General features: G+C 33.7%; 1 protein-coding gene and 2 long non-coding RNA genes across 7 annotated transcripts in view; 1 reads left to right on the top strand and 2 right to left on the bottom strand.

Annotated features, from left to right (window-relative positions):
• Positions 1-3,887: 3,887 nt before the first annotated feature.
• Positions 3,888-24,453, bottom strand: LOC110458049. 2 transcript variants are annotated; one of them, XR_002463760.1, is made up of 4 exons: positions 24,362-24,453; positions 7,426-7,563; positions 6,222-6,287; positions 3,888-5,969 (listed from the first exon to the last, which is right to left on the bottom strand). It is a non-coding gene; the product is annotated as an uncharacterized LOC110458049 (long non-coding RNA). The 2 variants fall into 2 exon arrangements; XR_002463759.1 differs by lacking the exon at positions 24,362-24,453 and adding an exon at positions 12,542-12,574.
• Positions 15,403-27,029, top strand: part of LOC110458047 — a 74,647-nt gene continuing 63,020 nt past the window's right edge. For 2 of the 4 annotated variants that reach the window (XM_021509595.1, XM_021509592.1), the window contains exon 1: positions 23,394-23,551. The gene's annotated coding sequence lies outside the window, so the exon portion shown is untranslated. Of the gene's footprint in view, positions 15,464-23,392; positions 23,552-27,029 lie in introns of those variants that run through there. The other 2 variants (XM_021509594.1, XM_021509596.1) reach the window with 2 other exon arrangements.
• Positions 19,324-23,091, bottom strand: LOC110458048. The gene is made up of 4 exons (XR_002463758.1): positions 22,903-23,091; positions 21,829-21,963; positions 20,412-20,516; positions 19,324-20,076 (listed from the first exon to the last, which is right to left on the bottom strand). It is a non-coding gene; the product is annotated as an uncharacterized LOC110458048 (long non-coding RNA).

Below are 27,029 nucleotides of genomic sequence, written 5' to 3'. Positions count from 1 at the left end.
TGTTATGTTACTCTGGTAAATCATTTACTAAATGGGAGTAGTGTGCAATCTATTACAGCAACACAATATGGGATAAGATCAAATAATATGTAATAAATGTACGAAGACAATTACCACAGACAATTTCCCTGCCAAATGATCCAATCTTAGCCATTCAGACAAAATGCTAGAACAATATTTGTTATTAATTCAGTTGACATAGAAATTAATAATATACGTTAATTTTTGTTCAAATCCATAATCCTGGGTTACATGTTAAAATATACCGACGTGTAATACTGGCAGCTTTCGCTACTTTGTATTGAAGTCATCATTCGTTCGCATAATGATATCAGCTCTGACAACGCCAACCAAGACTTAAGGTCAAATAGGTAAACATAGCTGTGAAGGCCGCATCTAAAAATAGGCTGAGCTGTACGTGGTTAAAAAACTGTAGACGACATTTGGACGTCACGATAACCTACCAAACATCAACATACAACTTATATTAAGTTATTAACTCACTTCAACCATTTGTGCAAATGCCTGTCATTATTGATTTGTTGTGCTTATTGCTAGAGACACGTGTAAGACACAAACGACAATTTCGAAACAAAATAAATATGTTAAGATCTGACGTCATTTTTGTTTTTTAGCCAACATAACTTTATTCACGAAAGACACAATTCTTAACAATAACACGTTCGCTGAGATTTTGAATGGCAGCATGATTGAAGTATCTTACGCTTACCGTGCATAACTTGGGTAAATACATGTCCATTTCTCACAAATCCGCCTAATAATGTGATGAGAAAACTTCCGCTTTGAGATTCCCGACATATAATGCCATGTCGTAACATTCACATGGGAGGTCACGGTTATATGTCAAAGACATTTCATTGGTGGATTTATTTAGACGACTTCACGACCGACCAATAATACGCATCTGACAAACCGTACTGCTTGACGTTCATCATTTGGGGGTAATGGCAACAACTGGTTCACCTGTTGTCAGTATAATGTGACCGGGCAGAATGCTGTGCTGGGTGCCTTCGGCATGGTATTTCAGTGTGAAAGCACTATAAAGACGGCAACAGACCCGAGCTATCACAAGGAGGGATATACTTTGACATACCCTGTCTCCGACACACCTACACACAAGCACGCATACACAACACACATGCAGACACGTCCCTAAATGACCCTAGCTGTTGATAGACGTTAAACACTGTAAAAACATATGTGCTTGCTTTTTTGTTCATATATCTAGTGATTGTTATATATCCATACTTCGAAAGCTATTGAATGACATTACGTCAATAATTTGAAACGAAACACCACGCATATTGAATCTTTCGAACATGCTGAACTGGACGATTATTATTCCCATTACGGTCCTAACAGTTCGGTTGGATTGTGACACATAAATAAAATATTTTATTATTAGTATGTATTCATATCACTTGTTCGTTCTAGTTTTATCTGACGTAAGTTATACCTAGTTCTTAATACTAAATCTAACCGAACTTTTGAAGGAATCAGCTTAGGAGTAATAGTGTTAATTAACATATTGCTACTATACCAGAAACAATTTAACAATCGTTTTTAAGCGGAATAGTGTTTATCGGTACGCACAAGAGGATCCGTAACATGACTGTCTGTACACGTTCATTTACAGTGTTTTTTCCTCAAATAAACCTTACAGTCAATTAAGTTATAGATTGTACATTGATATGATGGTTTCAAATGATCGTGAAGAGGGTAAAACGGGGCCGGTGTGAGTTTCTCTACCAGATTCAGTTGGAATTATGGACTGGACATGTCCTCTGAGTGTTGTCACTTACTCAGATAATATATAATATATCTAACGGCGTAAAAGCTTAAATTTTTGTAATATATTTTTTTCATGTCATTAGACTTACTTTAGTTTTTAAGAAAGATTAATTTGTCATAAAAATAAGAAAAAAAAATCTGCTACAAAGATTAAGTAAAATCACATTCCGTATTGGTTTGGTTAAACGTTAACGCATACCGGAAGATTATAGCATGCATTTAAATCCATTTTATCTACAAAGGGGAATACCAGTTATTGCTTTAAATTTAGTGCTTTGGAAATAACCTTTTCTAAAAATAGATGTATTTGTAAGACCAGGATAAAACACAATATGCTTGGTTTACGTATACCCTGACTTCAAGGACAGTATACATGTATACTGTGTGGCATATAGTCCTGAATGAAATGATGAAGTGGGGACATTTAGTTTGTATGAATGAGTGCTTGATTAGTTATTATATTTTTTTCGATACGAAATGTTAAGTAGGGACAACACATGTAGCTGTGTATGGCGATCGTAGCGCCACAAAAAAAAAAAAAAAATCAACCGATCGATAAACAATTAAATCTTCCATATTTTATTTCAACTCCCAGTTAGCCCGGATTTTCTTTTATTTAAAAAATTGTTGCGAAAATAACCATTGTTCCTCTCCACGTGTACATATTGTTTGTCAATGTCACAAGGTAACATCACTGTATTTCGAAATGTCGAGATTTAAGACATAACAACCGCTGATTTTAAATATATCTGATGAAGAAATAAGTGCAAAACTATGACCGGATTCCTCGATGAATTCTTGGTACTGTCGAAGAGCGTTACAAACTGGGGTTGATTTCGAGCCAAATAATTCCCTTTGCTTGATGAAAGATGAGAGCATTTACATTTTCAAATTTGAAAGTTTCTTACAGACAAAAATAATATCTCGCACGAAAACGATAACAAACAATGGTGACGAATGTTGTATACTCTTCGTGTCAGTGACGAATGTTGTATACTCTTCGTGTCAGTGACGAATGTTGTGTGTGAACTATTGACAATTGTAACGTAAGTCAATGACACGGTATAATGGCCGAACAAGTGACAGGAGTGATGGTGTTCTATACATTATCGGGGGTCAAACTCTCATACGTATATAATGTATGATCTCATGTATAAGCCAACTAGTCTCCATTAATATCACACTGTAGCGATGTAATGCACAATGGTATGATACCCTAAATATACCCTAGACACATATACGTAAATGTAATTGTGGTTCACAAGTCGCTACGTAAACAATATAGAAAGCGAAACTAATGTAAAAACGCAGTGATTTTGAAACGTTGCCTTCGTTATTGACTTGTGTTATGAAAATATACAATACATACTTTACACGGCAAACCGGCGTACGATAAAGCTTATCGATTGGGAGTTTAGAAGTTCAATCAAAAGGGGATTTCCTAATTCTATAAATATCCCCATTGCGTGTGACCTGCTATTAAAACTATTTGATCAGACATATATTTGTAACGAGAGCATTGAGCCTGGATGTAGTCGTGGTTCAAACGTCACTATGTAATGTATTTGCAAAGGCACCTATCACGAATGAGAAAAATTTCTAACGCAATAACACACAGATTAGAAAATTGGCATTTTTGTGTCTTCTTAGTAAAAGGCACACTAGTATATGTAAAGCGAAACTAAGATGATAACGCAACGCTTGTGTTCTTATTTATTTGTGTTATCAGCATTTATGATATAAATTCGACTACAAATATTATTCGTGATTGTTTAATACCTGGGTTTCCCAATGCTATAAATATTGCTTACTTTACTGCGTGATCCTCATTAATAAAGAACTGGCATTATGTATCTTATTATTTCTATCGTGCTATATATATTTTAATCTGCGCATATATTTTAATCTGCGCATATATTTTACTCTGATGTTACTGCGTATATATTATGTATATAAAACTGCTACTGCGTATATATTATGTATATAAAACTGCTACTGCGTATATATTATGTATATAAAACTGCTACTGCGTATATATTATGTATATAGAACTGCTACTGCGTATATATTATGTATATAAAACTGCTACTGCGTATATATTATGTATATAGAACTGTTGCTTTAATACATTTTGCCAAAACGGTAACCATTCCTTTATACAGTACTTGATTAGATGCGCCATCTCGAGGTAAGTCTCCTATAAACCACTATATATATATATTTTTTTATATAAAACACGACATACGACGGATTGTAATGTGAAACCGTGTAATGTAAGACGGTTTTGACAATAGTACTTGAATAGTTTCACAAATTGTAAACAGTTACAGGCAGCATAAAACGTACTTTAAACAAGTCCTTTTTAATTGACATAACCGACAAATGTTGGAATTTTCTTTGGAGATTGACATTTTTTTTTATCTAAAACAATATATCTGAATATATACAAATCAACATGTTCAATCACTCTTTTCTCATATATTAACATTAATAAATACCATGAATGCTGTTTTCAGCAGACGTGATTTCTGAACTTAAATTCGCAACAGGGGACATTTACAGACATCTCACCGCAGTTTGAATGAAGTTTAGCGATCTATCCTAGTTATTTGATCTTGCAGTCCAATCATCTCACGAACTAACGTGAACAAAGTGAACTCGCGATACATATGAAACAACATTTAGTTTTAACAAAATCAGACCTCGCTAATATAGAGTTCAACAGCGAATACATTGTAATTTATATAGTTTTTTAAATTCATCTCGAATATGATATATTTAAGTGACCATATTATTATAGTAGGATATAACAAATACAAATTAAGGCAACGACACAAGACACGTTTTAGTAATGTAAGAATTCAATATCGATATACAATTACATACTGTTCTGTATTCAAGATGTCTTTCCATTCAGCGCAAAACATTGAAGATGTGTTTCTGATGCTTTCAGGCGATTGAGATTATTATTAAGCATTTCTTGATGCCATCTTTAATAATATATCTGACTATGAGTGGAAAAGTGAAAGTTGTCCTACCACAAATGAAGGCATTGTTCGTGAATTCGATATCACTGGTGATATTGTTCAAAAACTATTTATTTTTTTATTCTGCTGAAAGATATTTGTCACTTTTTGTGATCTTCCTAAGCTGAAAAAAGCCTAAAACCAGCAGTAACTCATCTTTTAACATCATAATGTTCTTCATGATCTTTCTCCTGTAAATTAAAAAGCTTCGTTGTAATGCAAACGTTGAAAATTCCCCAATACGGACTTTTCGATATCAGAACTTACGTTCCTTTCTCTCTCATAAACAGCATACGTACAGCGTATGGAGGTAAATACTTAACAAGAGCATGCCAGAACGTGCATAATGCTGAATTATGTAAATTTACAGTTTTGCTCTAAACTTAGGAGGCCCTATTTTACCTTGATATCTATCTGTTGTTCAATGACAGGAATAGTATTTTAAAAGAAGTTGGTAAAACTGTTTTAACCTGGTTTATGGTTAAATCAAATTAAATTTCAAAAGTTAAATCTACTGATTGACTCTTGACGAAATTCCAAATATGTATTCGATTCTTATACATTACTAAGATCTATCTGGGAGTTGTTATGTCACCTTACTTAGATCTAGCATGGGAGTGTTCTGTCACACAAACATTTTGTATACTGTTTACTGTCTATAAACCTTTAAGTCTTCGCGTTCTCGTTCCCCTGAATAAAGAATGATCCGAGCATAAAAGTCTTATTCGTACGTTTTACATGTTATTTTAAGATTACTATGTGTCTACCTTACAACAGCAACTATTATTTGTTGGATTTTTTCTCCTGCCAAATTTTCTTTTCGTTAAAAACAGTTTGATCAAATACATTTAACTTCGCACAGCAATGAAAACATTGAATATTGAGAATATTGTTACTAAAAATTAGCACTAAAATGTCGTTTCCGTTTCGCAATGAATGAACCTTTACAGCCAGCACACATGATAGTAACTAAGGTCGGCCTTGTAGATTTGTAGCAAACGTCGCATTTCTTTGTCTGTATGTTGTTGGAGGATCGCCCCTCATTAGAGACGTAAGCACCACTATTCTCCTTGTCCTCTTTGGAAGTCTCGTCCTCCAAGCTGCTCTTTTTTTCTCCATCACTTTCACTCTCTGATGGAAAAAGTTATTAAGATATTTTAAAAATATGATTCATAAGATGTGACCCTATATATATTATATATTATATATATTAATTAACAACCATGCTCCTTTTCGTAATATCTCTTTCAGGAGATAATGTTAGTATTTAACGATGATTGATATGATTAGAAAACATAATGATGTATCGAACTCGAATTGGTGAACTTCATTCGTGTTAAATTCGGTTTGATCGATTAAACAAATAAAATATTAAAGAATTACCATGTTCTTTGTCCCTTTCGTTTAAAATTATCTTCATCAAGTCTGTTCCACAAAACCTCCCGGGGCCTGCACAAACGCAAAATTAATTACAATATAGTTATTACTACAATCACGCCACTGTTTCAATACTTACAGAGTTTAATATACTATGCGATTTATTGAAATTAATATCAATTTATATTTATTTATTGAATTTCTATTGACACTATAAATGATATTTCTGTTCACGATTATGTCGGAAATTGTGTATTTAACTGTCTTAATATAACAACATCGTTTTTCATTCGTAATGAATAAGTTTGATTCAAAATCCTAAAGCAGAAAAATATTTGAGTATAATCAAAAATGTGCTTCCTTACTACCTATTTATTGTAACAATGCGGTTGACTTTGCTGGTGAATTATCAGTCCCCGAGGTTGATGCAAATACTGTTACTGGAATTTATTCCAGCGCGGTGTACATGAAATACTGGTTTATGATGTTGAAGCAAAAGCACAACTTTGTGACGTTATAATCGGGGTTATTGACATCTTTCCCTTTCCGTGATATTCTAGGTATGGTTCGGAACTCAACTTTGTGACGTTATAATGGGGGTTATTGGCACCTTTCCCTTTCCGTGATATTCTAGGTATGGTTCGGAACACAACTTTGTGACGTTCTAATGAGGGTTAATGGCATTGTTCCCTTTCTGTGATATTCTAGGTATGATTCGGAACACAACTTTGTGACGTTATAATGGGGGTCAATGGCATTGTTCCCTTTCTGTGATATTCTAGGTATGGTTCGGAACNTCCCTTCTGTGATATTCTAGGTATGGATCGAAACACAAAAGACTTGCTTTTGAGTTCTTTTGACCTTATTTTGTACATATCTTTTCCTCGAAAAAAAAAATCGAATTGAAACTTATATTTTAATCCTTAACATTTTAATACGAATTTTATCAGTAAGATTGAAAACGTTCTTCATGTCAAAATTATAACTTTCAATTTTCTCCTGTTTTCTTTACCTCTGTCGACTTAGGCATATAGGTTTTTACTCGGAGCATGTTATGTTATATCGCTTAATAAAGTCTTTTTAAGAGATCGTTTGTATTGCCATATATGTGGGCAAATTCTCTTTTGGCTAATCATTTTTATTTGAGTCTATTAAAGGAACACATTTAAGGTAATTACACATATAAGTCAAAACATCAACATATACTAACCTTTGCTTTGTTCAAAGATGGAAATAGCTTTTTTAGTTTCCTTGATTGAACACCCATTTTGTTCCAAGCTCTCTACTGCGTCCCGTTGTTTCTGATCAAGATTCTCTATCAAAGACTTCCATTCCCGGGGTAATTGATCTGAAGCCATTTGATCGGATTGGAATGTGAAAAAAAGTACAAAAATATCAACACCTTAAATTGTCTGAGAATTACGAACGAAAGCATGAATCTTTTATGCTTTTAAAATTCTCGATATATCCTCAACCACCGTTCTATAAATAGGCTCTTACCTATGCATGAATGAACATTTAGCGGATTATCGGCATAACAGAACATTGTCTGTTTTGTGACCATATATAACAGCTGCACTATTATAGACTTCAAAGATGATTACTGTATCCATCTGTGAATTTGTCTGTAGGTTTCTGTTAATTCTTTTGTTACACCATTTTTACACGGTTGCCGTGAGTCGAGGTGGTACATACTTTAGTAATACGCCCGTCATGTAAAAAGTGACTCATTTAATATATATAATCCGTGGTTATCGATGCAATAGGAGAATATTATCTCGAGTAATGGTAAATGAATACATTAGTTTTGATTAACCTTCAAGCGGGAAAGATAATTATGTCAGGAATAACAGGTGCGATAGTTTGTATCAACAATGAGTGTTTCCTGGTGCTTTCATCCCTCCTCGATTATCCAGGGGTTACATAAGCGTCCATTTAAGCTCTTTAAACATTACGAAATGTTCACCCCTGGAAAAAAGACATGACAAAATCGAAAGCTCAGTATGACTACCTAATGGATGATACGAGAAAACTTTAGATTGATCCTTTGCTGCACATCAAATGAATACCGCAGTAGCGTAACGGTAAAATTGCCTGGCTTTAAAGTCGGTTGTCTCTCCTCTGTAAAATTCAAAGAATAGGTATCAGCCTGTACAGATTTGCAATTTTATCAAATCAAAAAATCAAATCAAATAGCAGGCTGATTGATAGCTAGATTGATAAGAAATCGACTAATCAATCAATTTATTGAACAAGACTTTGGTAACGGGCGAAAAAGGAACGGGCGAAATTTGTAAACATTGCGTTAGATGAAGTCGCTATTAATATTTATAAAAAAGGTATTAAGATATTAAATTCATGTCATCACCATATACATGATCTATCATCATTATCATCATCATCATCATCTCTCAATGCAAAAAATATGTTTTTGTTTAAACAAATTTATTGAATTGACAAAATGATTAGACAACAGGCAGTGCCTTTATAAGTCTTTTCCTGCAGAAATGAATCTACGTCATAAGTTTTCATTTATGTAAAAATTGTATTTTTTTAAACAACACAGCAAAGAAAAGCACGTGACCTTATGTTTAAACTGTACGTCTAATAAAGATGTGATATAAAATAAAAACGCCATTTTCAGATGTAACCTTTTATTTTTATAACCTGCAGATGTCACCCTCCTGAACAAAAAACTATGTAATCGAAGCGAACTGTGGTTAGCCTTCATACTGTTATTGAACATTGCATATTACTGTTATATTCTTTTAACAAAGAACATACATTTTGTCACAAATAGGTCCCAAATCGTGACATATATATAGCAGTTTTTTTTTCTCCCATCAAACTGCATATAACTTTTGATTAAGAACCAATTGAAACAATAATTAGAACGAAAGTGGTACCAAATGTCAGTCAACATCTTGGTCAACATTGTACCCAGCCTCTCACGTTTAACACTGTTACCAGTTTCGGTCATAACTCAGAGATAACAGCTACACATTGCAGTGTGAACATCTCTGATCTCTGTTTACAAGGAAACATTCGATACCAAATCAACAGAAGGATGTCAAAACCATCAGTTATCAGATCACGCTCACTTTCGCTCTATGCACGGAGCGACATTGAGCGTACAATGTGACCCCTGGAGTATCGAGGATGAGGGTGTATAGTTAACATAGGTTACGTATTTACAATAACGTCCGATCGAAGCGTCACATTATTGTGTGTCTGTAGAAAATGTCTTCAGTCCGAGGTGCAGATGATACATGATCTAAGCTGTAATATCGTTTTGTTTGCTGTACCAGATTTGTGAAAAAATATAAACATTGTTAATTATGACAATATACGTAAAACATCTGAAATAATTACTTTAATCTGAGTGATGCTGTTTCCTAAAGGTTCAGTATCCACACCTAATTCATTCAAAGAATAACAAATTAGAGCTTACACACGGCATCTATGGGAATACAGTTGAATATGGTACCATGGTGCATTTGTAAGGAAATTCCATTCTACAGCGAAAATACGTGTTGGCGGGACGTTTCTTGAAAACCGTATTTTACATTGATCCCTTCATACTATTGTGGAAGACTCAAATTCTAATTCTTAAGAATCAATTATCAATGTCCTGAGCTGTCGACGCATTGCAGTTGCTGTAAACATGTGATCATCGAGTTAGATGTTCTAATGTAAATAAAAGACAAGAGCATCGTTATAAATGTATGCAGTATTTATCTGACCATAACGACAACATAAAGTATACAGCGAGTTCATTTGGATATCATATGGTATTTGTTTATTTTGGCTTTATGTCTACTGGCATACCAAAGTTCACCGAGTTCGTCGCTTTTTAACCCATTTTGACGCTCTATATAAGTTAGACGTACACTGTCTTACTTTGTTTAAGACGATATCAGTTAGTAGGTTATTGTTTTTTTCCAGAAACGTACACATCAAACTATAAAAACATTTATCAATGCCTTTTTTTAGAAAAAAAAGGCTGTAAAATAATTATTTTACAGAACTGGATCCCCATAGCCAGGAGCGAAATATCTGTAGTGAAGATCAGACATCTCGTATTTTAGGGGAATACTTTTGGAGAGTTTCCTCGATTGAACACTTGTTAAACACGGAACAGAACAACATTAACAAAGCTATAAGTAGTGTCAGTAATGCATACATTTAAAACTAATCATTGTTCATGTCAGTGCCTTTATCTCATACTCTCAAACTTTAGCTACTAACCTTATATAAGTAATCTCTTACAAAGCTAAAACAATTATTAGCATATCCATTGACTTTGTGAAGTTATGAAAAGATGAAATCAATATGTAACTATTAATCATATGGAAACAATTTAACATGTACTTACATTAATTTGTATGTTCCTGAACGTCTGTGCTGATTTTTAAAACATGAGTAAAATAACCTTGTGAATATGACGTTATCCTAATGCTACTTATCGACAGTTATCATACAAACGAAATGTTGTGGCGTACTTTGTTTTGTGTGCGCATGCTCTGTTTCACCGTTCCCGGTCGTAACAACGAGCGACAAGTGACGGACGAAGTTTGTAGTGGATAGCGTTTAGTCAATTAGGTGGGGCCAGGACCAGACATTAACACTTGATGTTAAATGAATTGTATACATTATATTCCAGTTTTATACTACAAAGTGTATCATAGTGACTTATTTTAGCGAGATGCATTACATTTATTACAATGTAGTGTAATGAATAACAAATTCAAAATGAAAAACAATGCACAACTTTAGTGCTATCACGCGCCTTTCATAAGAAATCTCATATTATAAGTAGACACAATATTAAAATTTCATGGATGTTCATATATCAAAATGTATATATTCGATTCCGTGTACAAAATTCCTCTCCTTCTCTCCATTGCCCAATCATTTCTCTCCGTTTCCCTTTACGAAACACTTTGTGATTGACACTTATCGAATAGTTAAATCAAATCGTGTACATATCTAAACAAACTGATCGATAATGTCCATATGGATATATTGAAAACGAAGCAAAGGAACCAACCTTATATACATTACTTGTCCTTGTAATTAAAAAAAAAAACCCGAAGACGACGGCCTTGCGATAGCAAATTTATAAAATGATCGAACGGAGCGTATCTTTATCAATCCTCCCATTTATAGCGTGTGCAGCAAACAGATCTTGTGGAAAATGATCGTTCGATATTCTAGTAGAAGAATTCCATGATTGTGTTTTATGTAAACGCAAACCCTTATCTACAGTTATCGACGAAAGATCCTGCTTTTTTACAAAATGGCATTAGGACGCTACTGTATTTATTTAGCCATACACCTGTGATCATCGTATATAAATGAGTGACGAACATCAGTACGGTTACATGAATGTAGGTACTTGGTATTTGTTTGACCAAAGTGACAACAGGAAGTATTTTAAAAGAGGCAAATTATATTTATATTGTGAATTGACGTTTTATAGGAATGTATTCAAACTTTTCACATATTTAAATTTTGTAGACTTAATTATAACGTACCTTTAGAACATCTATATCGGCAATGAGTTCTTAGTTTCTTGGACCCATATGACGTAAACTACCTAGCTATATTTTAGATGATATGAATTAAGTTAGAGTTCACTCAAAAACATATTTATCAAAACTGAAGTAAAATTTTAAAAACGATTAATTAATTTTCAAATATAGCAATGCAATGTTATGCTTCATAGTGAATTCAGTGTAAAATAGCTCACTCGTAATCTTTTCGAGATTTCCTCCATTTCCTCCACTAGTACTGAACATTTGTCATGTTAGGATGTAGACAGAGCGATATAACATTTGTCATGTTAGGATGTAGACGGATCGATATAACATTTGTCATGCTAGGATGTAGACAGAGCGATATAACATTTGTCATGTTAGGATGTAGACAGAGCGATATAACATTTGTCATGTTAGGATGTAGACAGAGCGATATAACATTTTTCATGCTAGGATGTAGACAGAGCTATATAACATTTGTCATGCTAGGATGTAGACAGGGCGATATAACATTTGTCATGTTAGGATGTAGACAGAGCGATATAACATTTGTCATGCTAGGATGTAGACAGAGCGATATAACATTTGTCATGCTAGGATGTAGACAGAGCGATATAACATTTGTAACAAAGATATTGTCCCAGCGCTAAAAAATATATTAAAACTGATGATTTCCCACTCAATCGCCCATCTCAAGGAAGAATATATAGTGACAATGAAATATAACATTATAACAAATATTAAATCATGCGAATTTAAATGACAGATAATTAATTATGTACTTACGTACCTTCGGCCTTGATGATTTGTGCTAGAAAGCTGTTGCATGTACGGTTTATGTTTATATAGGGCCAACAATGTAACGAGCGAATACTACAAACGTATATATACACGTACATATAGTGGTAGTGCACGACGATTCCTACACTATCATACACTGCAAACTATGTAACGAGCGAATACTACCGCCGCAATATAAAATATAACCAAGACATTATACACTTGTTTGTGTATTGCCAAGACGACTCCTACACTGTACACCTTCATGTAAAATAATGTTACTCATATGACTAAGTTTTGACGTAATCATTAGCATAGTGTGGCTATCACCAATTTCAAATGTGCACTTAACCTGTGTGTGTGCTACGTTCATCCATAAATAGATTTATAGTATCAATAAGCACTAAACATTTAATCGATGACATGAAAAATAGTTCTAATTCAGTTAGAATTTTGACAACCGGACATGCCCTCTGAGAGTACTAAAATACTTAAAATATTATTTCCTTCGACTGAAAAATGTTAGTTTTTAATAGAGCTTCCTGATTGAAAAATATTAGTTTGTAAGAAAGCAATCTGCTAATAACATTCAGTTAAAGCACGGCAAGAATTAGTTTGTTTAAATGGTAAAAAATTAACACATACCGGGAAATTATTAGATTATAGTAATACTTAAACTTTTCATACAGGAACACCCGATATTGCGTTTAAATTTAGTGCGTTGGAAATACCCTTCACTATTAATAGATTTATTGATCCATTCTTAGAACACAATATGCGTGGAGTAAAGATAGATATTTTTTTGACCTGATACCATAGTGTCATATCTGTCTCTGTGTCTGATAGTTGTCTTAGATACATAGTAAAATGTAATTGTTTTTATATTGATTTCCGCATAAGTGTCTACTTAACAGTTCTGTTTGTGTGGAATTAGGCAAGTCAAAATGTAGTCCTAGACTGATGAAGGGCCATCATAGAGAAGTAAAGGAAAGCGACGCATGGCGTTTTCTTACTGATGATAATATAACTGCTTTGGGATTTCAGTATCTCGTTAATCTCTATCAATCTTTTCTTATATGTTTAACTTTGTTACTGTTGTCCGTGTATCACTACACAATATACGTGGAGTACAGATAGATTATCTTGACAATATTGCCATCACCATCAGGATTTGAAAGGTAATATAACACTTTCTTTGCGATTGAAGGATTATTATCATATTGTGGTACTTTTCATTTTAAATAGTATACAGGAATTCCCATGATAATACAGTATAACCCCGATATACCGCCACCTTCCGTTCAAAGACATTTTGGAGGTACAACGAGTTTGGCGGAACAACGCGTCGTCCCTGTTAAATGGGGCTCATATCCAACACTTACCGAAGAAAACTCAAATATACATGCATGTATGCAATTTTTAATTGCTTTAATTTCGGTAAAGTCCCAGATATATTGGGACACAGTATCATTAATCAAATACTTCAAGACGGCATAGACCATTTAGAATCCCTTGGGTTATAGAGGAATGCCATTGATATCCATACCTTGTTAAATGTATGCAGATATCTTGAATCAGGCTTAACGCACCAAATGATGAAGCAGCACAGTGCGGTAATGTTCCGATAATTTTTAAGAACAAGTATCAATACTTAGGCTTATGGTTTGAGGAATATTTTGGACTGCTTCAGCTAGCACTGGCTGACGTGTTTGTAAAGTACTCTCATGCTGGTGAAATGACTTATAATGTTTTTTTTGTAAATTATACAATTCCCTTATCGAACTTTTTCTGTTTTTTTTGGCAGTGGTATATGGGGTATAAATATATACGAAGAGGTGTCTATGATTCAGCATGAAGCCTGTAGATAGTTCATGTGTTTCAAGAAAGATATGGGTCGGAATTCCTTTAATGTCAATCATTCTTTGGAACCTATTCGACTTGTTATTAAAATGTCTGGTGAAAATACTCTTTATGTACATAACTATAGTCATGTAAGCTTAGGAAGTCCTGTGACTCGAGAGTTAAATCTCTGAATGAAGGGGGAAGGTTTATATCATATTGTTTATTCAAATTTCACTACAAAATCTAGAATGAAAGCTTTACCAGAAAAACTAAAAATAATAGAACAAGAAGAATGGCATCGTTCTGCCTGAGATGATAGCAGTACTAATAGTAAGCTTAGAACCTATCGAACAATTAAATCTGATTCAGAGACTTGTCCATATGTTAAAATTTGTAAGACAAAGAAATAATCGCAGAGTGTTATTGAGTGTTAGAAGCGGTTCCCTCCCCTTGCCTTGGAAACTAGCAGCTATTTGAGACCTGTAGATTTTAATTATTTATATCGGATGAGTTTCATTATATTGTGGTGGTTTATTAAGGCTGCAGAAATATCTGTCAAGTTTTTAAATCTAGATGACGTAAAAAAAGTATTTATTCTGAACAGTTTTATCTAATCAACTTTTTTCTATGTATCGGAGGAGTTGTCTTTTAACATGAACTGGTACTGTTTTATAATTGAACATTGAACTTGGACATTTTAACTCTATACTGTCGAGGATAAAAATATTAGTTATTTGTATTTCATTTATTTATTTTTGTTTTTACCGAAGAAATTCAGATAAATTAATTTCCGAGAGTATAAAAAACATTAATATTGATGATTGATTCCGTTAAGAATTTGTTACTTAAAAATGTCAGGAGCGAAATATGAATTTAGGAAAGATTTACATAGAGGCATCTATTACCGTTCACACTGTGAAATATGATATGGAGCAGTCCGAAGTACTTTGTTGATTGTTTGATTAATAGTCCGCTTCACTACCGAGTAGTAATACAGCTCCACTTAGGTAATATCTATTAATAGCCGAGAGTCTTGGTAATACACGCACGTACCAGGAAATGGTCCAGACGTTCATTGATTGAATGGTAAGTTCACATGGTATTGATGACTTAGACAAAATGTTATGACCTATTTATAAATTCTAAATTCATAATCGATTGTTTTCCAATTTATTTAAATATCGAAGGGTTAGTAATTCTAACATGTGTTACGTTACCGTCGCAGCTGTGTGATAATACAAATTTAGCCTCTGGAATACCCAATCTATAAATAGGATAAAGGAGCGACTGAATAAATAATTCCTCGGCAAAATACACCATTTAAACATTTTCTAAATGTTATATCTAACTAAGTGAATGAAATAGTTGCCATACAATTAATTTGCTTAACATGCGCAAAAAAAAGTAAAACATCTATGAAGTTTGTGATTTTTTTCACCTTTGACTTCAAAAGTTAAGGGAAGGCGGGTAGACAGAAAATTATATTTAACAAAATATTTTTCAACAGGTCAAGACATTGTTTCAAACGTAAGCACTGCTTGCGTTTTAGCTGAATATGGGAGGCAGCACATATTTCCCCTTCTTTATGCGGTTGTTTTTGTATGTTTTATGTACTTGTGTTTTATATAGGCTATTTCTTCCTTTCTGATGCTGTTTGTCATTAATAGCTATGTGAACGTTTAATTATTTTCAGTGAATTCATATATACATGAAGCTTGTATACAAACGGAGGTAGGTGAGACCAACATAGACTGCATACCCTCCCCGTCTCTAGAAAATTGAATTTTCTAGAAAATATAGACTCAAACTAATAGTTTTGATCACTTGAGTGTCTGATTCTGGACTAAGTTCACACTATGGAAAGATAAGCTACTGAGCAGTATCAACATTCAGCTGGAAAATTCTTCATTAAAAAAAAAAAAAAAAAAAAAAAAGTTGAATGTTTAATAGCTAGTCGAAGGCTAATCTTTCATCTGGACGATGAAAATTGCAATCGGTACAAAAATTTAATAATTGAAATGTCGGTACCAGAATAGCATTTCCTATGGATTGGTTTTCGGTATGTTTTTACCATTGGAAAAATGTTATTGCTATATTTTTAGTCTAGTCAAAATCCTTAAAAATACTAAAATTATTTTATAATCTTAACGGAGTTCCGGAATTTAATTTAGTTTACACCTTATATACACATCCCTATATAAAATGTGTATATTTATGTAATGCATATTATGTATTCGTGTATATATGTACCAAATACTATGTATATATGTTCCACATTACTTTGTAATCTTCATCTTTGGAGGCAATAAAGAGAATAATAATAAACTGTGTGCCACAAAAGCTCTATCACAGCGTCATGGTTAGAGAGTTATATAAACTAGTGTACTTGATTTGATGCAAGTCAAAATAATTTATATATTGCATTTTAAAACACAATTAAAATTAAAAGAAAGTCAAGTAATCAACCTAGCTACAAGATAGATAATTACATTTTGTATCTCGGCAAATGTAAAAATAAGTCGAATAGGATCGGATCGGTAAACTCTATGGAAGGGGATCACCGCCATAATTATTTTTTATAGAATTAGTTACTTCTGGTTTGGAATCTAATTCTATGTACATTTGTATTATTTCTCTAGTTGATAAGTTATAGAATTAGTTACTTCTGGTTTTGAATCTAATTCTATGTTCATTTGTATTAATTCCCTAGTTGATAAGTGTCTTTTTCCATGCTATGTACATTTGTGTTGTTGCACTCGTTTACAAATCTATTGCGTGTTCATTCCATGCTATGCTAGTTTTCATTCCATGCTATGCTAGTTTTACCGATCGCGATTTCGTGTTAGCTTGTAGTATTCAATCCATTCCAGACTTACGTGATGTTATATACTCAGTACATTCTATCGGTAGATCTGAAGCTTTCGTCATTTTTGTAAAAACAGAAGTTCGAAACAAAGATTTAATTCAGAAATAGCTAGCTAGTCAACTAGTAAACGAGTAAGCCAGCAGTTGAAATACGTTAGGTTTCCTCATTATGACGACAAGCTGCGCTGCGATCGTCTTAAATATACACGGATCGCTCCCCAACCGCATCCGGATCACCGTACGGACGCAATGTCGTTATTTGTTTACGTTTTGACTATTGTATTTTTAAGGTTCTTATTTTCATTACTGCATAAATTAAATATATGTTCAAGAACATATTAATGACGCCGTCAATATTGATGTAGACTGGGACAGTGCGAGAAAACAATTAGACTTGCTCAAGTCCAGAAAATATTCACATAAACTAAATGCGAGTCTAATATTGACAGAGCGTAAAGCTTTTCTTCCCCACTCCAATACACACATTTAAAAACAAAAGTGAAAAAAAATAAGCAAAAGGAATTGTATCATAAGATAATGTATTCATACATCTATGTAGGTTAAATGTTGCAGTAACCACGGAATTAGATTAGTCTAATCTAAGTCCGTGCAGTAACTAATTAATAACAATCTCTTACACCCTATATGACAATCTCACCCCACCACCACCCCAATTACAATTAATTCTTTATCACCTGTACTGTGCATGTCTTATTCTTATATATACGTTTTAGCTTAAGTTTGGAGAAGAGTTTGAAGTGGCTTTTGGGGCAAGATTACCATAGGTGAAAGATAAGAGAAGAATATGAACCAACTTCCTCCACCTAACAAGTTATTTTTAGAGTCAATCAGAGTAAACCATTATGTGTTTTTGTCCATACCAATGAAACAGGAGTTTTTGATAAGAATGTTCAATTGAAACAAAATCATACATACTTTCAAACCCAACAAAAACGTGCTGTCATCAATATCCACTGCTTCATAGACAAGTCCATGTCAAAATTTAGTAAATTCACAGACTTAATTCTGTAGTAAATTATACAATTGTGAATGGTTATATATTTCTAACAGAATAATTCAAATCAAATAAATAACCTTTAATTGCTCTAATATAATGACAAATATATTTAGTTTGCAACACTGAACATTTATGCAGCATTTACAATTACCCAGATATGCAATTCCCTTTTAAGGTTAAAGTTTATTTATGTGGCAGGGTTCAATTGTACATAGGATTAAGGTCGCCTTCTAGCTTCAAGCTAGAGCGAATTTTCCTTTAGCTCAGTGGTAGAGCGTCCGACTAGGAACCTGGAGATCGAGAGTTCGATCCCCGGTGGAAGCACACTATTCTCTTTCTTGTTACAAATGGTGTCTGTGGCTCTTCCTGTAGTGACAGGGAGTTATATTTTAGAACATGGGTTGTGGTGTCCGAGGGCGAACACATTTTAAAAGGTTGGAGTAGTGTGGCAGGGTTCAATTGTACATAGGATTAAGGTCGCCTCCTAGCTTCGAGCTAGAGTGAATTTCCCTTTAGCTCAGTGGTAGAGTGTCCAACTAGCAACCTGGAGATCAAGGGTTTGATCCCCGGTAGAAGCACACTATTCTCTTTCCTGTTACATTTATATTTAAAATAAAAGAAAGGCACTGAAGTGTTTAATGAAAGGTCAGCTTAAGCATCCTCATCATGCATTCAGGAGAGCAACCCTACCTGCATCATTAATTAAAATTTTACCAATATAATAGTTTTTGTTACCGAGATATGGACTTACACAACTTTTCTTAATGTGCACTGATGTACAATGTAGAAGGAAGTCACTGGAGTCTAAAATGTAAGTCAAATTCAGCATCTACACACATTAATTAGTGTCCCTATAGCTGTGTCATTGATGCCATCATTATGCATGTATTACCTAGATGTACCCAGAAATGGACCCAACACTTTTTCTTAATGGGAATGGAGGGTGAGACCGAATCCATTTATTCATCCTCTGTAAACTTCGTTGAGTAGGGGCTGGGAATAATAAATGTTACTTGTGAGCAGAGACGTATACGTTTCTGTTGTGAGGCAAACATACAAAAATGAAGATAAACAATGATTTAATTTCATAAAAAAATATCAATATGCATAAAAGTTAACAAAACAATCGCTACGACAAAGTTATCAACAAGTATGCTGTCATTACATATATCTACATACATGTACATATATTTGATGGAACAATTTGAAAAAAATATTTTTTAAACAAAGCAATGCAAAGGAATACTGAATAAAATATAATCATCATGAAATATCATGACTCAAGACCAGTTTTTAAGAAACTGATGCCTGTTTTGGACACCTGTGACCTTGAAAGAAGGTCAAGGTAATCTACATGATGAAACTTTAAAGTATTTATCCCAAGTACTTGCTGACCAAATATAAGGGCCCTGTGATTTTCAATTTAAAAAAGTAATTTAAAGAAAAAGTTGACAGACAGACTTATGACAGACACTTCACTATACCATAAGATTATGACAGTTTGTACCAGAGGAGCTTAAAAGTGTATCTGAAGTTCATGAACCATGATATTTGTCTTTCCTTCATTCTGACTGTATGGCCAAATCAGAAAAATCACAACAATTATCAATCACTAGCCACGGTATACATGTCATTGGTCAATGCTCTTTTTAATTAATGTCCAACAATATGGTATTTTCATCGTCATATATGCAGCAATGTCTTGTTTTCTCCATTCAAAGGCTTAGGAATCCCAGAAAGACAAAGCTCTTGCAGTGTCTTACATGACACTGCATCCTGATGGTAGGTCTGGATTTGCCAAGAAAAGTTGGACATTCTGGAGAAAAAATAAAAATAAAATATTGTCATGAATCAGACATAGACACTGTAGATATGATAGTTGTAACTGTATGATATGCTTTTGTGGGAGAATAGCAATATATACTCTGCGAGGTCACCCATTCAATTTTTGAAATTTGACTAAAAGTTGGTTCATACTAAACCTACAATAAAACATAATATACCTTGAATACATCAGCATCATTTCATAGAAGAAACATATATTTTAAGTATATATACAGATCCCACTATGGAACTTCGAAACTGTGTTTATGATAATAGGACTAATTTATTATAATAACACCTCATTTTGAATATACTTAAGCTAACCACCTGTTTCAGGACTGCCAGTCACTGGTAGTGAATTACAAAGCAAGTTTCCATCTCATGGTTTGCATGTCTTTAGAAAGCTTCTGTTATTGTGTCTCGAGGATGTCGCTGAATAAAGAGGACAATTCAAATAACAAGTTAAAACTATGACGGGTTATCCATATAAATCTTGACATTCCATTTAGGTAACTAAACAAAATATTAAATTCTTTTATTGATCAGCATGAAGTTTAATTGTAGTGTGTTTAATATGTCTTTGTATTAAATGTCACCTAAGTGACAGGCATCTGGTTTCAAAAGCATATCCGATGGTCAGTTTACTGGAAGTAGTAAACTGATTGCATAATTATGAAGTCTATAATTTTATGGTGCTTAATTACTGAATCAATAGACAGAGTTGTTAACTATACATTAGGTTTCCTGCTTCAGTATTTTACATAATTAACTATAACATCAATCATATAATAAATATTGAGCCAAACAAGAAATGTTGTTTGTTTCCAGTTACCCTCCCTAATGATTTGTGCCTCCTCTATTTTTTGTCAAATTTCAAGGAAGCACTGTTAAAGTCAGAATCACTTCCTACATAAGCGTTGTGAAAAAGGAAAAAACATTAACTACATGTACATGTACCCAACCCTAATTCCTATTTTTGTTCAGACATGTAACAGGAAACCATCCTATTTTTTTATGCCTACCTATTATTTTGGTAAAATTTCAAGGAATCTCTTAACATGTAACAGGAAGCCAACCTGATTTTTTTTTGTTAAGCCTTTAACAAAATAAATAGCTCAGACTTACAATCTACATTTGACACTTGAGTTCAGTAATGGACAGATCAAATTATGGAATTTGTACCCGTAATCAATAATTGAAAAGGCAAGCTGATCAATTTTGAGTTATATTATCAAGTATTGGCCCATCACTAGTTACCATTAGATGTAAAAAAAAAATAAAGAGACAAACAAGAGGCCTAGAGGGCCTGAATCCCTCAACTGGATATTTAAACATCACGGGAACATATTCTGATTAAATACATCATGTACTGCAACTATAGGCTCTGTCTCTCAGCATATTGAAAGAGAATAATTTAAACACTTATCAATATTTCCCCCCTATTGGACCCCGCTCCTCTGCCCCCAGGAGGGTCACACCCTCTGTTTATACAAAATTGGGTCCCCTTTGACCAAGGATACTCTAACTCCAGGCCAAATGTAGTCAAAATCCACTGAGCTGTTCGACTTCAGGACAAGTGGACACCAAGGATGAAGCTTACCAAGTTTAAAAAGATTCATTCCCCGGTTCTTAAGAAAATATCTTAAAGTTTACAGACGGGTGGTGACCTAAAAATAATTTACACATACCAGCATATAAACAGTTTCAAACATTGTGAAACATGATACATTTTTATATGCACTACCTCCATTGTTCAGGAAATGCCTCTTCACTGTAGGAGTTGTTCAGGTATCAAGGAAGTAGACGGTCTGCTGTCAAAAACCAGTGATCAGGTTGGCAAACTGGCACTTCATAACACTTCATGCTGACCGAACCAGACCTACAACAATTATGTCATTGAGATTTCAGTAATATTTGCTAAATGTTGTACATAATGCACATGAAAAAAAATGATAACGACTTAAAACAAGTATTTCAAATTAACTTAAATCAAAGATATGTTTGATAATTGGTCAACAATATTGACATCCAATATCACTCAATAACCACTGTTCCCATGAACTATAGCTATAGATTTATCATCTCCTATATGAGACAAGTTTTAATATGACATCTGCAACAAATGCATATGGGCAGGCCAGGGTTATGCACATTTTCCTCGAATGAGGCATACTTGATTGAATCTGATGTCATCATCTAATAACAGTAGAAAATTTAAATCTTGATTTTTATGCTAATTTCAGGCGGTTAGTTTTAATTAGCTGATCACTGTATGCTGTTCTGAATATGAAATTTGCATCCACTTCTCAAATTTATCAAAATTAATTATGAAGCATGAACAGGAAAAAAATGTACATATGGTTCCGAGGTATTTGAAATCCTTACTGTAAATATTGAGATAAAAATCATATAAAACATAAGGGTATTGCTACTTTTTTGGTAGTAGACTAATACCCTTATTTTTTATATGATTTTTATCTCAATTTACAGTCAGAATTTCAAACACTTGTGATTGGATACTTGATATCAAAGTTTTACTTTCTACACAACGTATTAAACGTGTCGCAACCTTCCAAGACCGACTTGTCCCTTTGTCAAGCTATGACAGCACCAATATCAGTTCTGTATTTCAGACATGCATTTGTAACGAACCCCTGTGTGCAGGGTTAACATTTTGCCAGTTACCAAATACTTGTGGGATTTCGTTATGGCTACGGCATCCTAACTATAAATATGACGATTTTCTGCTACGATACAAACAATTTTGGCTCAAACCTAAATAGATTACAGTTCAATTGCTGTCATAACCAAGACTTACCGCACTGTCGACTGCATTTTCCAAAATCTACTGCCACAATCGGGTATGTTTCCGGTTTAAGGGAGCGAGCATTATTTTCCGCGAATTTCGTTGGCGATTTAAGCGCCGGCTGTTGTCTTAATGAGAACTAAAATTCTAGAATGAATTCTAGAATTCATTCTAGAATTTTAGTTCCTCATTAAGACGACAAGCGGCGCTCCAGTCATAAACGATGTCGAAATCGCGATCGGTAAAACTAGCATAGCATGGAATGAACACGCAATAAATTTGTAAACGAGTGAAACAATACAAATGAACAAAGAATTAATACAAATGAACATAGAATTAGATTCAAAACCAGAAGTAACTTATTCTATAACTTATCAACTAGAGAAATAATACAAATGTACATAGAATTAGATTCAAAACCAGAAGTAACGAATTCTATTAAAAAAAAATTATGGCGGTGATCCCCTTCCATAAAAATCGACTAAGTCCGGCTGCACTAAGCGACAGCGTAACTGACGTCCGTGCTAGGCCTATTTCAGTATTTGTTTACACGAGTGACGCGGAACTGTTGAGTGGAATACACCGGATTACGTCCGAACGCCGAGCAACTATACACAACTATCATAATATCGCCTTTGGACGAAGATCCTGCGTTAAAATGGTATGTATTCTGATTACAGTGTACAATCATTGGTTTTATCAGAGACGTCGTCTCTAATTATAAGTTATGAATCATCCAGATCGACGTGTTCAGGCTTCCCGGGAGTACCATAACACATGAATGTCACGATTCACCAACTCTTTTTGTAGCCACAATATGGCCACTCTGTCACATATAAATAATAAAGACAAATATATCATGACAACACAAATATAAACGCGCATTTGTAACATACATTTTATGCTCTATATTTAATACAAGATTAACCTAAACGTAGAAATTCGAATTCTATATATAGGTGAGGTTATTTCCAAATAGCTATTTATAGCACAAGAATAAGCACGTCACGAACTTGACTGCTATAAATGCAGAGTATTATACGTCTCTGCTAAATGGCATCTGATTTGTTGTAAATGTTATCTACACAGAACAACTTATGGTATGTTAGTTATAAATACTGTGAATTCTATTTTAAAAACAGAATTTCTTTTATCCGTACAATTGGTAATATTTTCGGACATATAACTGTACATTAGCAGACACAGTGGTACATTGTAACGGAGTACGGAATAACAGATCAATATTCACGATCAAGCGAAAAGGTGGAACTGCTTGTAAATATTGTACATGTATTATGGTTGTCAATAATGAACTTTAGCACTACAAACAAGCTTCATATAGTAGCATTGCTCAAGATTTATATATTCAGGGGTAAAAGCGGGCGGAGACAATTAAGCGCTTGTATGACATTTTTATGAAATTGTGGTTTGTTTGTGTATGTTAAACTAATTATTCAATAAAACAACTTACTTTAATGTCACTAGTAGACGCTCACGACAAGTCATCATAAGGAAAATCCTATAGCAGTGAGTTTCCCGCCATTATAATCCTGACCTCCACCATGCTCCACACAGATCCAGATGAAAAAGTAAAGAATCCACGGGATTTCCGCTTTTGATCTATATTTGGATTTCAATTTTGTTTTACTTAACGAGTACGTAACTTGCATAAACTAATATTTACCATATTGATAATCATATTCTACTTCCGATTTTTCGCTTATATTGTACCTACATGTACGCGGGGTAATCGCCGGCGTTGTAGCACCCCGCGGCCGTTGGAGCACCACTAAAATCTGGAACGTTTTTAAATGACCATTGGTGTTAAATAGGACGAACCTATTTCATTTTGTTTCAACTAATCAATTTTTACATATACATGTACTTGTGTGACAGATATGATATGATTTTATTTAACCTCTGCATAAGTTTGCAAAATATGGACATTCAAGAACAAAGAGAAATCATTAAATTCACACTATGAACAGACTCTATTTCGGTTTTCAATATTTTGGTATCCACCAAGTTCTCTGCCAGGTTCTAATCTTCATAAACTTCCTTATTCCTAATTTACGAGTAAGTTCGAAATTTTGCACAAATCCAAAGCAATTTTTAATATCTAGTGTCTTTTGGTTCCCCTCTTTTTCTGACCCATAGTTTAAAATATTAGTGACACATGTATCGATATAAACACTACTACAATGTATTTCATAGCTAATATTATATTTCTGACACACTTTTGTGATTTAGTTTTCTGATTTATGACCATATAATGCTACGTTCTATTGCATTTTAGCGTAACTTTCCGATATAATTTAATTCAACGCTAAGCTAAAACGCCAAACTAACTAGCGGCGGGACCTCATTAATTCAATTACGTTAGTCTTAAACATATCCCACCTCTAGTTAAAATCTGACAGTTAGTTTAACGTCTGTTAAAGACCCTCCGAAGTTTCTGTTAAAATGACCGTGTCATAAGATTTAGTAATTGTATTTCAATAGATTGACAATTTTCTTCTAAAAAGTGTTTTATCCAATTGTTTACATGCAATAACCATAAACTGACGTCATTTTTCACACAATACTTTTCATACATGTATTCTATCTTATTATGGTAAATATTTTCCCGTAGCTACCTTCTCTTAAGGACTAACCACCCTTCGTAATACACATGTTTTTCTTGTCGTATTTTCGTGTCGTCATTTCCGTATTGCATATCGGGCATTCCTTTACAAAAAATCCCCAGATTATCGGAATGCTTAGATTTTCTTATTATCATCTCTACATATTGACATAACCATTATGTGAAACTTTCATTGAATTCTGCGGGCTAATTGCGAAAGGGTGGAGCAACCTAATATCATTGTACTTGTCCCGTAAAGGATTTTGTCGATTCACTAAATCAAATAGCCTATCCACATTGTATGATAAACTAACATCAATACAGCCTTTTTAAGGACCTGTACACGCTCTTACAGATGTACCTACAAAAAATTGTAATAATATCGTAGTTATGTCAGACATTAAGTTAACAATACAATGTATGTTTACATGTAAACAAATCTCGGACATGGCAGAAATAGAGGATCCTCCGATCATGAGTGTCCGTGTCCTAACGAATATATTTGACTCGTTCAATAATTTGAAATGACACGAGTCTTTAGTCTAATGTAGATGTAAATTCTTGAACTAATTAAATTAAATTTTCAATATAACATGGGAACGAATGTAAGATTCTATTTATTACATAACACTAACATACACGATTTAAAAAAATAATGTTCTCAGCTCAATCTCTATAGTTTAAACCAAAATACTCCAATCATAGTGTTGTCGTTCCGCGCAATGCAAAGTAACTCCCGATTTTTCTCCTTTTCCCCTTTTCTTCTTTTTGATAATAAACATTTTTGAATACAATGAAAATAATTGCAACAAAATAAACATTTCAAATTCATTTAAATTCACAGGAAATGTGATAAATAAAAATAGTATCTTTAGTGGCGTAGGAATATGTTCCCATGGTTTTGACCAATCGCAACCTATATGTTTTATAACACATGTGTGACTACATTTTATGACATTGCCGTATGACATAGTAAAATAGGTTAGTTATGCGATGAAGCAAAAGTGGTTGTTGCTGTTGTGTTACATGTACTTATCTAATCGTAGCAGAGAAGGTTGAAGAAACTGTTTTTTTTTTGAGAAGAAACAGTACATCATTGACGAATAAAAAACAAAAAAAACAAACAATTGAGAACTTATTGCTTTAAATTTTAAATAGTTGCGCATCCCGTTTCTCAAGATGGATGTGACGTAGAGGTCCTGTGACATTTAATCCCTGACGAAGGGCTAAGCCCGAAGGCTTGGAAAAAGAGTGACTTTTTAATTTGTTATTATTCTTTATGTTTGAAGTAGAATATCAAAAATAAGGTTAGCATCACATTTCAATTTGTAAACAACGTTACCGTTTCACTGTCCCTGTCCTTGTTTCATTGTGATGGGCATTTCCAGATGTTAATTCTTGATATCCTCATTTAAAAAATAAAATTTGTGTGAAATGCAGAAGCCTCATCGTATACAATTGTAGCGGAATTGGACTGGGTCGATCGTCGGCGATCAGATAACTCAATTGGTAGAGC

The sequence above is a fragment of the Mizuhopecten yessoensis genome, unplaced genomic scaffold (genome assembly GCF_002113885.1).
Source record: "Mizuhopecten yessoensis strain PY_sf001 unplaced genomic scaffold, ASM211388v2 scaffold9411, whole genome shotgun sequence".
Lineage (NCBI taxonomy): Eukaryota > Metazoa > Mollusca > Bivalvia > Pectinida > Pectinidae > Mizuhopecten > Mizuhopecten yessoensis.
This window is presented reverse-complemented; position numbering and strand designations above follow the sequence as displayed.